Source organism: Calypte anna, chromosome 8, assembly GCF_003957555.1.
Source record: "Calypte anna isolate BGI_N300 chromosome 8, bCalAnn1_v1.p, whole genome shotgun sequence".
Lineage (NCBI taxonomy): Eukaryota > Metazoa > Chordata > Aves > Apodiformes > Trochilidae > Calypte > Calypte anna.
Window position 1 is genome coordinate 11438593 of NC_044254.1, and position 13010 is coordinate 11451602.

Consider the following 13010-nt stretch of genomic DNA (forward strand, 5'->3'; position numbering starts at 1 on the left):
AGTAGCCTTGGAACTAGGCCTCAAGGCCCTTAGTTTACTCTAGCTAAAGCTAAATAGTCAGGAGCGCTCACATGTCTGTTTTCTTCCAGTTTCCCAACAGTTCAACTTAGCAGAACAGACTGAACTATGCACAGTTACGGGTGACTACAGAGGGCTCTATGAAATGCTGAAAGCAGTGTATGGACCCACACACCAGGTCCAAAGCCCCCTACTCAGTGCAGATGGCCAAATGCTTCTGACAGATAAAACCTCCATCCTGAACCAATGGTCTGAACATTTTCAGATTCTCTTCAGTCCCAGCAGTGTAGTTCACAGCTCAGCAATTCAGTACATTACACAGCAACCGGTGAAAACTGGACATAGCCCCTACTTTGGGAGAGACTCTGAAGGCCACACAGCAATTGAAAACTGGCAAGGCAGCTGGGATTGATGGAATTCCATATGAAGTATGGAAGCATGGAGGCCAAGCACTCCATGCTAAATTTCACAAGCTCCTTGTAAGTTGTTGGGAACAAGGCTAATTACCACAAGATCTCCATGATGCAGTCATCATCCACCTGTACAAGAAGAAAGGAGAAAAGTCAAACTGCTCCAGCTACCTAGGTATAATTCTGCTCTCCATTGCTGGAAAAATCGTTGTAAGAATACTTCTGAAAAGATTAGTACCTGCTATTGAAGAGGAAGTTCTACCCCAAAGCCAATGTGGTTTCAGAGCCAATAGGAGTACCACAGACATGGTATTTGTTCTCAGACAACTGCAAGAGAAGTGTAGGGAACAGCACAAAGGTCTTTATTCATTGACCTTACTAAAGCTTTTGGCACTGTGAGTAGAAAGGGCCTGTGGCAAATCTCGGAATGATTAGGATGTCCCCCCAAGTTCCTCAGAATGATCATCCTGCTACATGAGGGCCAGCAGGGCCAAGTCAGATATGGCGATGCACTCTCTGAATCCTTCCCAATAACCAGTGGTGTGAAACAAGGCTGCGTTCTTGCACCCATTCTATTCACAATCTTCTTCCGCGTGATGCTTCAAAGGGCCATGGCAGACCTCGATGAAGAAAATGGCATTTACATCTAATATGGTACCAATGGGAGCCTTATTCAACCTAAGAGGACTAAAGGCCCACAGCAAGATCTTAAATCACCACGTCCCAGAGTTGCTTTTTGCTGGCAATGCCGTCTTCATTGCTCACACAGAAGCAGCTCTGCAACTCTTACTGCTTTGTAGAAGCTGCAGATCTTTTTGGCCTGGGAGTCAACTTGAAGAAGACAGAAGTTCTTTACCAGCTTCCACCACAGGAAGACTTCCATCATCCCCACATCACCATAGGTGAACCAGAGCTTAAGTCAGTCCAGCAGTTCAGCTATCTGGGATGCATTATTTCCTCGGACGCCAAGATCGACAAGGAGAAAGACAACAGATTAGCAAAGGCATGCAGAGCATTTGGAAGACTTCATAAAAGGGTCTGGAGCAATAAATACCTGAAGAACTGTACAAAGATGAGTGTCTACAGAGCCATTGCACTGTCCAGTCTTTTATAAGGGTCTGAATCGTGGTTCATCTACTGCAACCACCTGCAGCTCCTGGAACGCTTCCACCAATGCCGCCTCTGTACAATCCTAAACATCCCTGGGACTGACTACGTGACCAATGTTCCTGTCCTTGAACAGGCAGGGGTCAGCAGCATTGAGGCCATGCTACTGAGGACACAGCTGTGCTGGGCAGGGCACATCTCCAGGATGGAGGATCACCCCACCTTCCTAAGACTGTGCTCTATGGTGAACTTGCCACCGGCTGCCACAACAGAGGAGCCCCAAAGAGGAGATACAAGGACTCCCTGAAACAATCCCTCAGCTTTGGCCATACTGACTGTCATCAGTGCTCCACTCTGGCCTCCAATCAGGAGACATGGAGACACAGCATCCATAACACTGCTGCCTCCTTTGAGAACACACATAGGATCAGTCTGGAGGAGAAAAGACAACACAGAAAGAGCCGTGCCTTGGCTGTCCCCTCACAGGACACTTTCTGCTGTGCCTTTTGCAGCCGCACTGCCTGTCCCACATTGGCCTTTTCAGCCATCAGCGCTTGCAGCAAGCATGGGGAGAGCCCTTCTGAAATCTTCATTAGCAAAGCCAAGCCATCAGATATTCCTGATGGAGATTTGCTGTATATTGTACAGTATAAATACTGTGATAATAGTTTTTCACCCATTTTTTTCCTCTTCATACTCTGTAACCCTCTAACAAAGTACTTGAAAAGTGATTTTGTACATTTTTAAAGAAGGGATAGCTCATCATGCTCTTTGATTAAATGGCATAATGCAGGGCCAATGACATAAAAAGGGGGCTATATGTGGGCTTTAATGAATTATGGATCAGGATTTGAGGCAAACACCTAAGATTTCTTTAGAAAAGTCCTACCCTAAAAATATTTTTTGTCTGTTATCAATGTTAAGGATTTCAAATCAGTTATCTTTAATGGCAGACATTAATCTTACAATTATATTCTTATTGTAAACTATGCTGAATTTAAATGACATGGTGTGACTCACTGATCAATTACAAAGGGAAAAGTTCAAACCACCATTCACACAATGAGGCTTGGGTCCCAGAACACGTGTCTTCCATCATACATTTTATTCGGATTTCAACATCATCTTCTGCTATTGTAGAATCAAACACCTATGGGAATGCATATATACTTAGCATCATGAACACACAGAGAATTATGAGAGCTTCCATTATTTATACTAACAAATGGGAGGCAGAATTTTTCTAAATTTTTTTTTCCTTCCTTCTGGAAATTCTTGTGTTTTGTCGGAGACAAATATTCCATTAAGCTGACAGGTTCCAATAGGTCCTTTTCAGAGTGCTTTTTATTTGCAGACCCTGTTAAGATGGTTTTGTAGAATTCTGGCCTCAGGCAAAGGTCTAAGACAATGGTAGTACCAAAGCAGTTTTTGACAGCTTTCTACATGGTTACTGTCAGAGGTATATGAATACCCTGACTGAAATCCCCTTTGAAACATGAGCATGTTTCATTTATAGGCCAATGTTCAGAGTTACAGGTCTTCTGCTCAGCAATTTAGCCAAAGAGAATTATTAGAAGGTACCAGTATATACATAAAACTAGCAAAACAAAGGGTAAATCTATCTTTTCTATGTATATTTAGACAAAACATTCAAGGATCAGCTAATACAGAAACAGATACAGTGCTATAGTGCCCCAGTACTAACTGGAACTTGAAGCAAAAACCTTCATAGGTTCTTACAGACACCGACTTCTCCTGTGGTGAGACCTGCAACATGAATGATGGTGTCAGCGTTTTCGTAGCAGGTATCTTATTAAGACATTATCACTTTAGAACTGAAGTTGCTTCAGGTTGGCCTGTTGTCTTTGTCAGAGCTCCTCCATAGTCAATAAAAAGATCCTGTGGACCCTGAACAGCTACCAGATGAGCTCTTCCCGTCCTGCATTACCCAGCAATCAATGTCTGCTGGATCAGTCACAGAACTAGAAATACTATACAGATGTTGTGTTGCATTGTGTTGTGTTATGTAGTATGTATTGAAAACATAATGAAGTCCATGCTTTTACCACCTTGACTAGAGTGGTAGAGACTCATGCCAACACACAGGCATGGGGGAAAGAAAAAAACAGGGAGATGTGATATACAACATCCCGTAACAGTGCCAGTTCTCCCCTTCTTCTTCTCTCCATTCTGTTCTAACTTTTGCTGCAATGCCTTCCCTCAGTTTTGGGAAATGAATTGGTGGGGCCATAGAGCAGACTCTATAAAAAGCATCATTAATCTGAATTTAAAATGTCACTGGGGAAAATAAAATGAAAATAATAAGGATTTTTAATCTGGTTTTGTTCTCTGATCTGGTTCACAATACAGCATCACAAACAGCTGTGCTTCTACCTTAGAAGGCAGTGTATGTGTCAAAATAAATAGTTGAGGCAGGAGCTATATAAACAAGCACAGACACCAGAGTTTCCCAATACATATGTACTGACTTACACACACACACACAACACACACACACAAACACAGTGATTTAACTAGCAGACAGAAGCTTCCTATCTTCTATCAAAGCTTCTTCCTGATTTGCCAAACAGTTCATAACCCTATGATATTTTTGGAAGTAACAATAATGTTGCTGTGGTTTCCCCTCCCCCAAAGAAATCACACTTTCAAATTAGAGAAAGGAAGACAAAAAGGACCCAATTATAACCAGATTAGGATATTCTACAATCAGCCTAGTAATAAATAAAAATATGAATAATAAAAATCAACTATGAAAAGTCTTTCTATGGATATATTTTTTTATACAGAGTGATTAACACTCCAGTTGATTTCTGACATTTGTGAATTAATACTTCCTACTATATCATGGTCATTTCATGGTACTACAATTTGCCATTTTTAACTGAGTTGCCGCAATATAAAACTGGTACAGGAAAACGGGCAGGCAAGCCCAAGTATTAAAAACAGTAATTTGGATGTTAGTCAGCCCTGAGAGCATAGCCAAATTTTACCGTACAGTTTTCCTGTATCCTTTCTTGGCTTTGTCGACTTTGGAATAGTGAAAATTCCATTCTGAAAAACATCATGCTTCTCTTCATTAACATTAACATAGTTTCAAAGAAAATAATATCTCTTTAAAAAATTTCAAGACATTACTCATGTCTTCTGAGAGTTTAATTTCATTTTTCAGAGGACAGTGACATTTCTACATGCTATTTTTAGCTGCTGTTATATATACTGCATTAGATTCCAAAACAGACTGTGAGGTTTACGTCAACTTAATGCACCATTTCACTGTTTAGTAGTTCCTTTGAGTAACATAAATGGAATGATGCCTCACACTGCTTGTAACATTTAGTTTGAAAACATCTCTTTTGTTGGTGATTCTTTTTATTCTCTACAATCAAATTATTTGCATATTTAAAATACTGTCATGCTTTGTGCACTACATTTCAAGTTTCCAGTTCAGCACACTTAGTTCATACTATATTAACATACTGAATGCAAAAATCCTTTCTGTGTAAATTCTGTTTGATGCACAAAATGCAAACTATTGGCACTTTTTTCTGAGACAGGAGACACTTTTTAATTACCACCCTTCATTACCTGTATACTCCAGCGTATGCAAATCTGTGCTGGAGATCTGCCATATTTCTTTGCCAGCTGAATGATCCTAGGATGGGTGAGTGAGCTAAAGGAGGGTAGCCTTCAAAAACAGTATCTCTGCCCCTACAATAATCTCACAGCTCCTGAGGTCTTTGGAAAGGGTGGTATTCAACTTTAGGTAAATAGAAATAAGCTCTTAGTTAAAACCTTGAGAGTGCATTTAGTTGAAAACATCATTGTTAAATGTAAATATTTTTTCTCTCATTTTAAAAACACAAGTCAAATCGCTGCTTCTAGGAGACAGATATAAGTTACCAGTTTTAGAAGACATGTGAAGGACATTAATCCCCAAGCATTTTGCCATTATTTGGCACAATAGTTTACTATGGTTTTTTATGCTTCCCTCAGAAGCAAGGTGCATGGAGCAATTGTCTGCCCTACCTGCAACTGGACTTGCATTTCCGTTCTGCCTTGTCTTTGAGAAATATATGCAAATGTATAGTGGAAGTCTACACCGGGTCATTACTATTAGTACTTTGAGACTACCTTGTCTTCCCCCAACCTACTTCCTTTTCTGCTTTCTCACTCATGATCTGAAGACGCAAGGATTTGAAGAAAACAACCAGAAAAATTTGCTTAGGATGAGGGCCTGACCTTGGAAGCAAAGCCTGTTGGTATGGGTTGTACAAAGAAAATGCTGTATTCTCTGTGGTGTCACCAGCATTTTTTGCAAGGAAGCAATCACACTACAGAATGAAGTGTGAAGGAGACCCTTTGTAGGAAGGAGGATCACAAATTGCCAAGAACCAGTTAAAAGATGCAAACTAAAAAGCTACAAACACATATCAATTGAAAAAAAAAGGAAACAGATGTTACAGGCAAGTAAGGATCTCAGAAGATCTAGGTATTCTGGCATGTAACAAAAGCCAAAAGAGAACCTCTGTAATATTCCTTACTATCTTATTTAAGTATTTCCCAGCTTACACATTTTCAAAGAATCATCTGGGTTGGAAAGGACCTCTGAGATCATCAAGTCCAACCCTTAATCCACTACCACTGTGGTTACCAGACCATGGCACTGAGTTCCACATTCAGTCTCTTCTTAAAAACCTCCAGGGACAGAGAATCCACCACCTCCCTGGGCAGCCCATTCCAATGCCTGATCACTCTCTCTATAAATAATTTTTTCCTAATATCTAACCTAAATCTCCCCTGACAGAGCTTAAATCCATGCCCTCTTGTTTTACTGAGAGCTGCCTGGGAGAAGAGACAGACCCCCCCTTGGCTCCAACCTCCTTTCAGGGAGTTGTAGAGGGTGATGAGGTCTCCCCTGAGCCTTCTCTCCTCCAGACTGAACAGCCCCAGCTCCCTCAGCCCTTCTTCATAGGATTTGTGCTGGAGTCCCTTCACCAGCCTAGTTGCCCTCCTTTGGACCCGCTCTAGGACCTCAATCTCCTTCCTGAACTGAGGGGCCCAGAACTGGACACAGCACTTGAGGTGTGGCCTCACCAGGGCTGAATACAGGGGCAGAATCCCTTCCCTGGACCTGTTGGCCACTGTTCCTGATACAGGCCAGGATGCCATTGGCCTTCTTGGTTACCTGGGCACACTGCTGGCTCATGTTCAGCTTCCTGTCAATCCAGACTCCCAGGTCCCTTTCTGCCTGGCTGCTCTCAGCCACTCTGTCCCCAGCCTGTAGCGCTGCATGGGGTTGTTGTGGCCAAAGCAGGACCCGGCACTTGGCTTTGTTGAACATCATCCCATTGGAATCAGCCCAACTCTCCAGTCTGTCCAGGTCCCTCTGCAGAGCCCTCCTGTCTTCAGCTGATCAACATTACCCACCCCCAACTTAGTGTTGTCTGCGAATTTGCTGATGATGGACTCAATCCCCACATCTAAATCATCAATGAAGATATTAAACAGAACCAGGTTCAACACTGGTCCCTGGGGGGGCACCACTCGTGAACGGCCACCAATTGGATGCAGCCCCATTCACCACCACACTCCGGTGGCCTCCAGCCAGTTCCTAACCCAGCACAGTGTGTTCCCCAGGGGCTGCCAGATATTCCAGGAGAATTCTATGGGAGACAGTGTCAAAGGCGTTGCTGAAATCCAGGTAAGACTACATCCACACAACCTTCCTCTCATCCACCAGGCAGGTCACCTGAAGAAGCATAACTTCTGCATTCAGATGAAAACAGCTAATGTTTTCTTTTATAAAAGTACATAATCACGTGATGTATTTTTGTGACTGGTCATCACCACTGTTCCAATGATCTAACTCTTGTACATTTTGAAGAAAAAGTCTCCTCTGAACAATTACCTCAGCACATGGAATCTGGAAAATTTCTTCTGCCGCCAAGAGGACAAATGAACATTTCCTATTTCTCATCTTTAGTACACATTGTCTTTTCCAACAACAATAGTTGGGAACAATAGGCTGGAAGCCATTCAACATGCGCTAAGAAAAAAACCTGTGCCCCTTGAAGGCTGGGCTGAGTCAGCCCAAAGCTGCTATGATCTAAATTACGAGGTGGACTTAGGAACAAGGTTCAGGCAGCCGACACATCCATATCTTCAACCTTTGATGTTTCTTGACTTTGTAAGTCAAGTAGACTTTGTATTTCATGTTTATACATGCAAGACCAGTGTTTAGGTCATACAGTTATTCACCTGTTTGCAGCTAAGATGACTAGAAAATACTCTCATTGGTTTTATGCAAAACTGGAAGGAAAAAAAGAAAGAGCAAGCAGGGTATATCACTCAGTTATTACAACAGTAAAAAGCAATTTTAGTATATGTTCGTTAGACTTATAACAAATAACATAGCCAAGAAAATATTCAATAAAACCCAGTGTTTTTAGGATCAAATACTGAAAAATCTGCTGTACTTCTATCGCATCAGGTGAATTATTCGGCATTACTATGAATGTAATTCCAATTCACCTAATTTCTAGGCAGGATGATTTCCGGTTACACTAGAAATACTTAAAGCAACAACAGCACACTAAGATGTCACCCGTCTGCTTCACAAGCAGAATACACAGTAGTAGCAAGTACTTCCCAGCGGGGTAGATTACACTTTGTGCCTTTCACAGAACCAAGAAACTCCCAAGTTGTGTGAACTGTTGTGTGAACATATACAGTTGTGTGTTAGTAGCAGCAAGTGTTTTTGTTGTTAAATACCTTGCCAAAATAATCAAATCCATGAGATAAAATATGGGCTTTTGGAAGTATTTTTCTTGTGAAAACTTTCTGGAACATTCTAGCAGCATCTGAACGCAAGGGATTAATATCCTGAGTTTGAAGAGGCACAGAGTGAGTGGCCAGCATGTGCTTTCCCCTCAATAATAGTAATTCCTGCTTCCTGGCTTGCCCCACCCTTGTTATTTTAGTCACCAAACTTTTCTCAGGCAAGGGCTGTCAGTCATTTGCTAAAAGAGGAAGATCTTGATCTTTTCTGGCATTCTACTCTGAGTGATTTGTGTGTAAAAATTTGAATTGGTTTAATTAAAAAGTTTGCAGTTCACCTTACGGAACTCCTCACAGCTGCTATTGGGTCAGTCACAGGGGAACTCAGCATTGGTTTTTATGACAGTCATAGCACAATGGGGAAAAGCTGAACCTAATAAAGATCCTGACAAATGGAGCTAGAAAGCCATACCTCGGATGACAGTATACAAAAGCCTTGCTCTTTCCACTCTGCTTGGTAAAGTTTTCCTGCATCTGGACTTCCGTCAGGGTCCCAGTGGGAATGCACAGTCTTACAATTATTTCTCTATATAAAACTGAATTTTAAGCCTATAAATGTTTTTTTTTTAGAGGAAAAGTTCAGGTGATTTTTTTATATAAAAAGGGGTTGTTTCCTATTGCCTCAAAATACTAACATAAATTTCTGCCTTATACAAATTTATGTAATAGAGCTCAATATTAATGGCAAGACTGACAACATTACTAAATCTCTCTGAGGTCATTACACAGTAATTCTCATTTCTATAGAAGTAGAAAAAATATTGATAAGCATTCCTACATTGAATTCAGAAAGGAACAATTCAGTGTATTGCTTTATTAAATGAAATTTGGAACAATCATCACCCTGAAAAACTGACTATCTGAATACAGCAGGAACACTCTCACACCCACCAGCGTCACTGCTGTCTCACCTTTTTGCTTCCTCTTTTTCAACAATAGAGAAAGAAATGCTCTCAAATAATATGAGGAAAAAACTTACTCTCAGTAACACTACTGACACAATAAGACTGGTAACATTTTTATATTGTTGAAAGGAGGAAATTTCCAAACAAATTATTACATTTTATGTAATAAAATAGTGTCTTAGTAGGACATAGAAAGGTTACTCTTATTTAACAGATGTATATTTCTGAAAACGACACACAATTTAACCTTGGCAAGCTCACTGAATTTTTAAATGGTCATTCATCTGCCCATGTCAAGACATTTTTCAGTGGTTTATTTAGAATAACTGAACTTAAGTATTTTCTATGGTTTTAGATTAGTTTAACATTACTCATAATTGTCCTTTAGTCACCTTTAGTATAGTGACTTTAGTCTAGCTTTAGTATAGCACATCAGAGGTATTAGGCTCTGACAACCACATTTGGAGCAACATTTTTATGGCTGTTTACAGCATTAAACCACAAATAGCTGCCAGAAATCCTCACCACCTGAACAAGAGGTGAAAGCATGTGCCTTCACTTCATCCATTCCAGTTCCCAGATTTATGTTAGCATACACACTTTCACTGGCGGGAGGTGGTAGGAATGGGAGCATGAACTTCCAGTACAGCTGTGGGCAGAAAACTGCGAAAAGAGAATAGTTTTCAGCATCCTGGAAGTCTGCAAGTAGGTTGTCATTTTATCTGCTTAGGGCAGCAAAAAAACTTGGCTGGGGCTCTAATATCACCTTCCTAAATAAGAAGTTCACTGCAAATAATGTGATCTTGAAATATGAAATAAGTGGGCAGTCAGGAAAACAGCACCCTTGAATGCATAGATAATCACCTGAGGCTTTCAGTGATGCTTAGAGAAATTACATATAGTATTTGAACACTGGCTCTCTCCAAAGCTTGTTCACTCTGGAGATGCTACATGTTCAGTGCCCCCTGCATTTTATTTCTAAAATGTTTTATCATCAAAAACCAGCATATGGACCAGCAGTGTGGAAGAAACTGGGGAAAAGAAAGGAGCAAGGACTTGCCCCCATCACTTCAGGTTATATTCTTGAATGGTTTTCTCTATGTATATAAAAATGAAAGAGAAGAAATTGTATGACTAAGGCTTGTTTGGGTGCAGTATTTCAGGAACAGGGGTGGGGTGGAGATTATTAGCACCAAATAAACCAAAGCTAAAACCCAAACATAGATACTTTAAATACATTTATCTACTCACCTGATTAACATGTGGAGTAACCACACAGTCTTCCTTTAGCTGCTCAAGATGACTGATAAGAAAGTTGCTTACACTACTTGATCTACATAAACCTAGTAAGAAACAGAACAAGAAAAAGTTTTGGGCTAATCCTAACTAGTTGGGAGAATGACTTGAAAAGTATCACTTTCAAGAGACTAAATAACTGTACACATCACTTCTGTATAGAAAAATACTGCAAAGAAATGCAGAAAACCAGCACCGAAATCTAGACAGTATTATCTGAAAGCACGGTTCCGTCACAGTCAAACTAGGAAATTATTTTATAATCTAAACATGCTGGAAACTCCCCAGTGTATAAAAACTCCAGGTTAAATTCTGGGAAAGGCTAATGTAGTATAAGCAAAGAACAATTGGACTCCACCAAAATGAAAAGAAGGAAATGGTGTTCCGAGCAGCTTGCCAAAACTAAAGAAAAGTGGAACATTTGCAGAAGACTAATAAGGTGTGAGCAATATAAAACAAGGACATGCAGCTCAAATGAACTATGTAGCACTGCTTTGTATTTCTGTTAGATCTTTCCAAGATATTACGTAAAACTCAGTATAAAACCTTTAAATAAGTGGGCAGTATTAACAAGAACCAAGAAGCTTAAAAATATAGCTATTCTCAGATCCTGTTGACATGCAAATAAAGTTAAATGGCACACAGGTGACACAATTTTTTTTTTTTAAGTAAGCCTTTGGTGTGCATGCCTGTGTATAAATTAAGTACTGACAGTACTGATATCAGATGTCTTTCTTTGAACCTCAGATATAACAAAGCACAGCTCCCAGTACTGGCATATTACCACATCTCAACTCTGACTCATCTTTGATAGTTTCATCCTTATTCTGTGCTAAACAGAGTTAATAAAGAAACCACCTATGGTCAGGCTAGTCGTGGTCTCCTTAGGCTGTGGATTTTGTGGACTATGAATCAGACTCATTTCTTCAGTAAGTGAACTTTGCCTGGATTGATCTGATCTACATTTCAATCCGTAACTCTGCAGATGGAAAGTCTGTCTCAAGGTGTGTGAACATGGAAGTCCAATAACAGCTGCTGATTCCATATTTGTGCTGGCCAATATAATGTATGGACTTATCTATACACATCCATATAAATATCTATAACAAAATGAAAGGAACCAAGTCAAAAGTTATACTGCTATTTTTTCAGGAAAACTGGGCAGTTCAAGCAACTGGATGTCAAGGGAATGATTTCTGAACTGAACTAACTCTGCCCTCCTTGCAGAGTTAGAATTGCTACTTTCTTGGGGTCAGCAGGGAACAACTTGATTTGAATCTGCAATACAAACACACACAAAAAAGCAGTTATTAATGCAACTGAGAGGCATGAATACATTAAAAAGAACTCCACTTGAAGTGAAAGCTGAACAAAAATGTCACAAAAAAATGTTCTAACAAAGTACTTATTCCTAAAATGCATGGTTTATGTATATCAAAAAATAACAGAAGTAGACTATAAAAATATGAGCTATAAAATCACACAGTATCTTGAATTAGTCGGTTAGATTTACTTCAATAAAAAAAAGAAATTCAATTTTCCTAGTCATAAATTAAATTCTGTAGGTGAGGTTACAGTTTATTGCTAAGTAAAAGGAAAGCCACTAATCATAAAAATATAGGCAATTTGACTGATATATTTTCACATATTTTAGCAGCATGAGGAGGTAAAACGCACAGAAGCAAAACCTGCACATATACAGTCACTTTTTAATGTGGTTTCTTTTGTAGATTATGATAGAAAGAAAAATACATTAGCAACTAAAATGCTAGACAGCCTTCCCTTACAGAAATTAAAATTATTCAAGATGCAGAATATAGATTATAACCTGCACTACAGTGATTTGCATAATTTGTATGTAATCTCCCAGAAGGAGCAAAAGCTGAGCTTTTGATTTCTTCCAACAAACAACTCTGAAGTGTAAACATTAATAAATCATTATGCCAAAGAAGTCAGAAAAACAGTTGCAGGTTTTTTTACACAATTGGGGAACCAAAATACTACACTCTATTGTTAAAAGATAAGGAGTTACAAAAAACATGCTGGTTTTGCCCTTGAAGAATAAAGTTTATTTCAGACTGAAATAAAACCAAACTCAAACACAGACATGAAAGATTAAAGGGCTTATTTAACTTGCACACTTCCACAGAAAGCTTCTGTTTTTTTCTTGCCTACAGTATACTTTTGAGATGTTTTGCCTCTAGCATACTTTTCATAGGAGCCTTTGACAATGTTCCATTGCATTCACTGGTAAGTTTTTTGTTAGATTTCCTATCAAGAAATTTCAGATCAGTTATGTTTTCTATGAAAAGCCAAGTGAATTGGGAAACTACTGAAATCAATATTATGGTGTTCCTGTGTTCAGAGTGATGCTGCACAGAGAAAGTTAAATTCAAAGTTGCCAAGAAAGTAAACA

General features: G+C 39.6%; 1 pseudogene; it reads right to left on the bottom strand.

The window, feature by feature from the left end:
- The window catches only part of LOC103525981, a 62497-nt pseudogene that overhangs the window by 7981 nt on the left and 41506 nt on the right, over positions 1-13010 (bottom strand).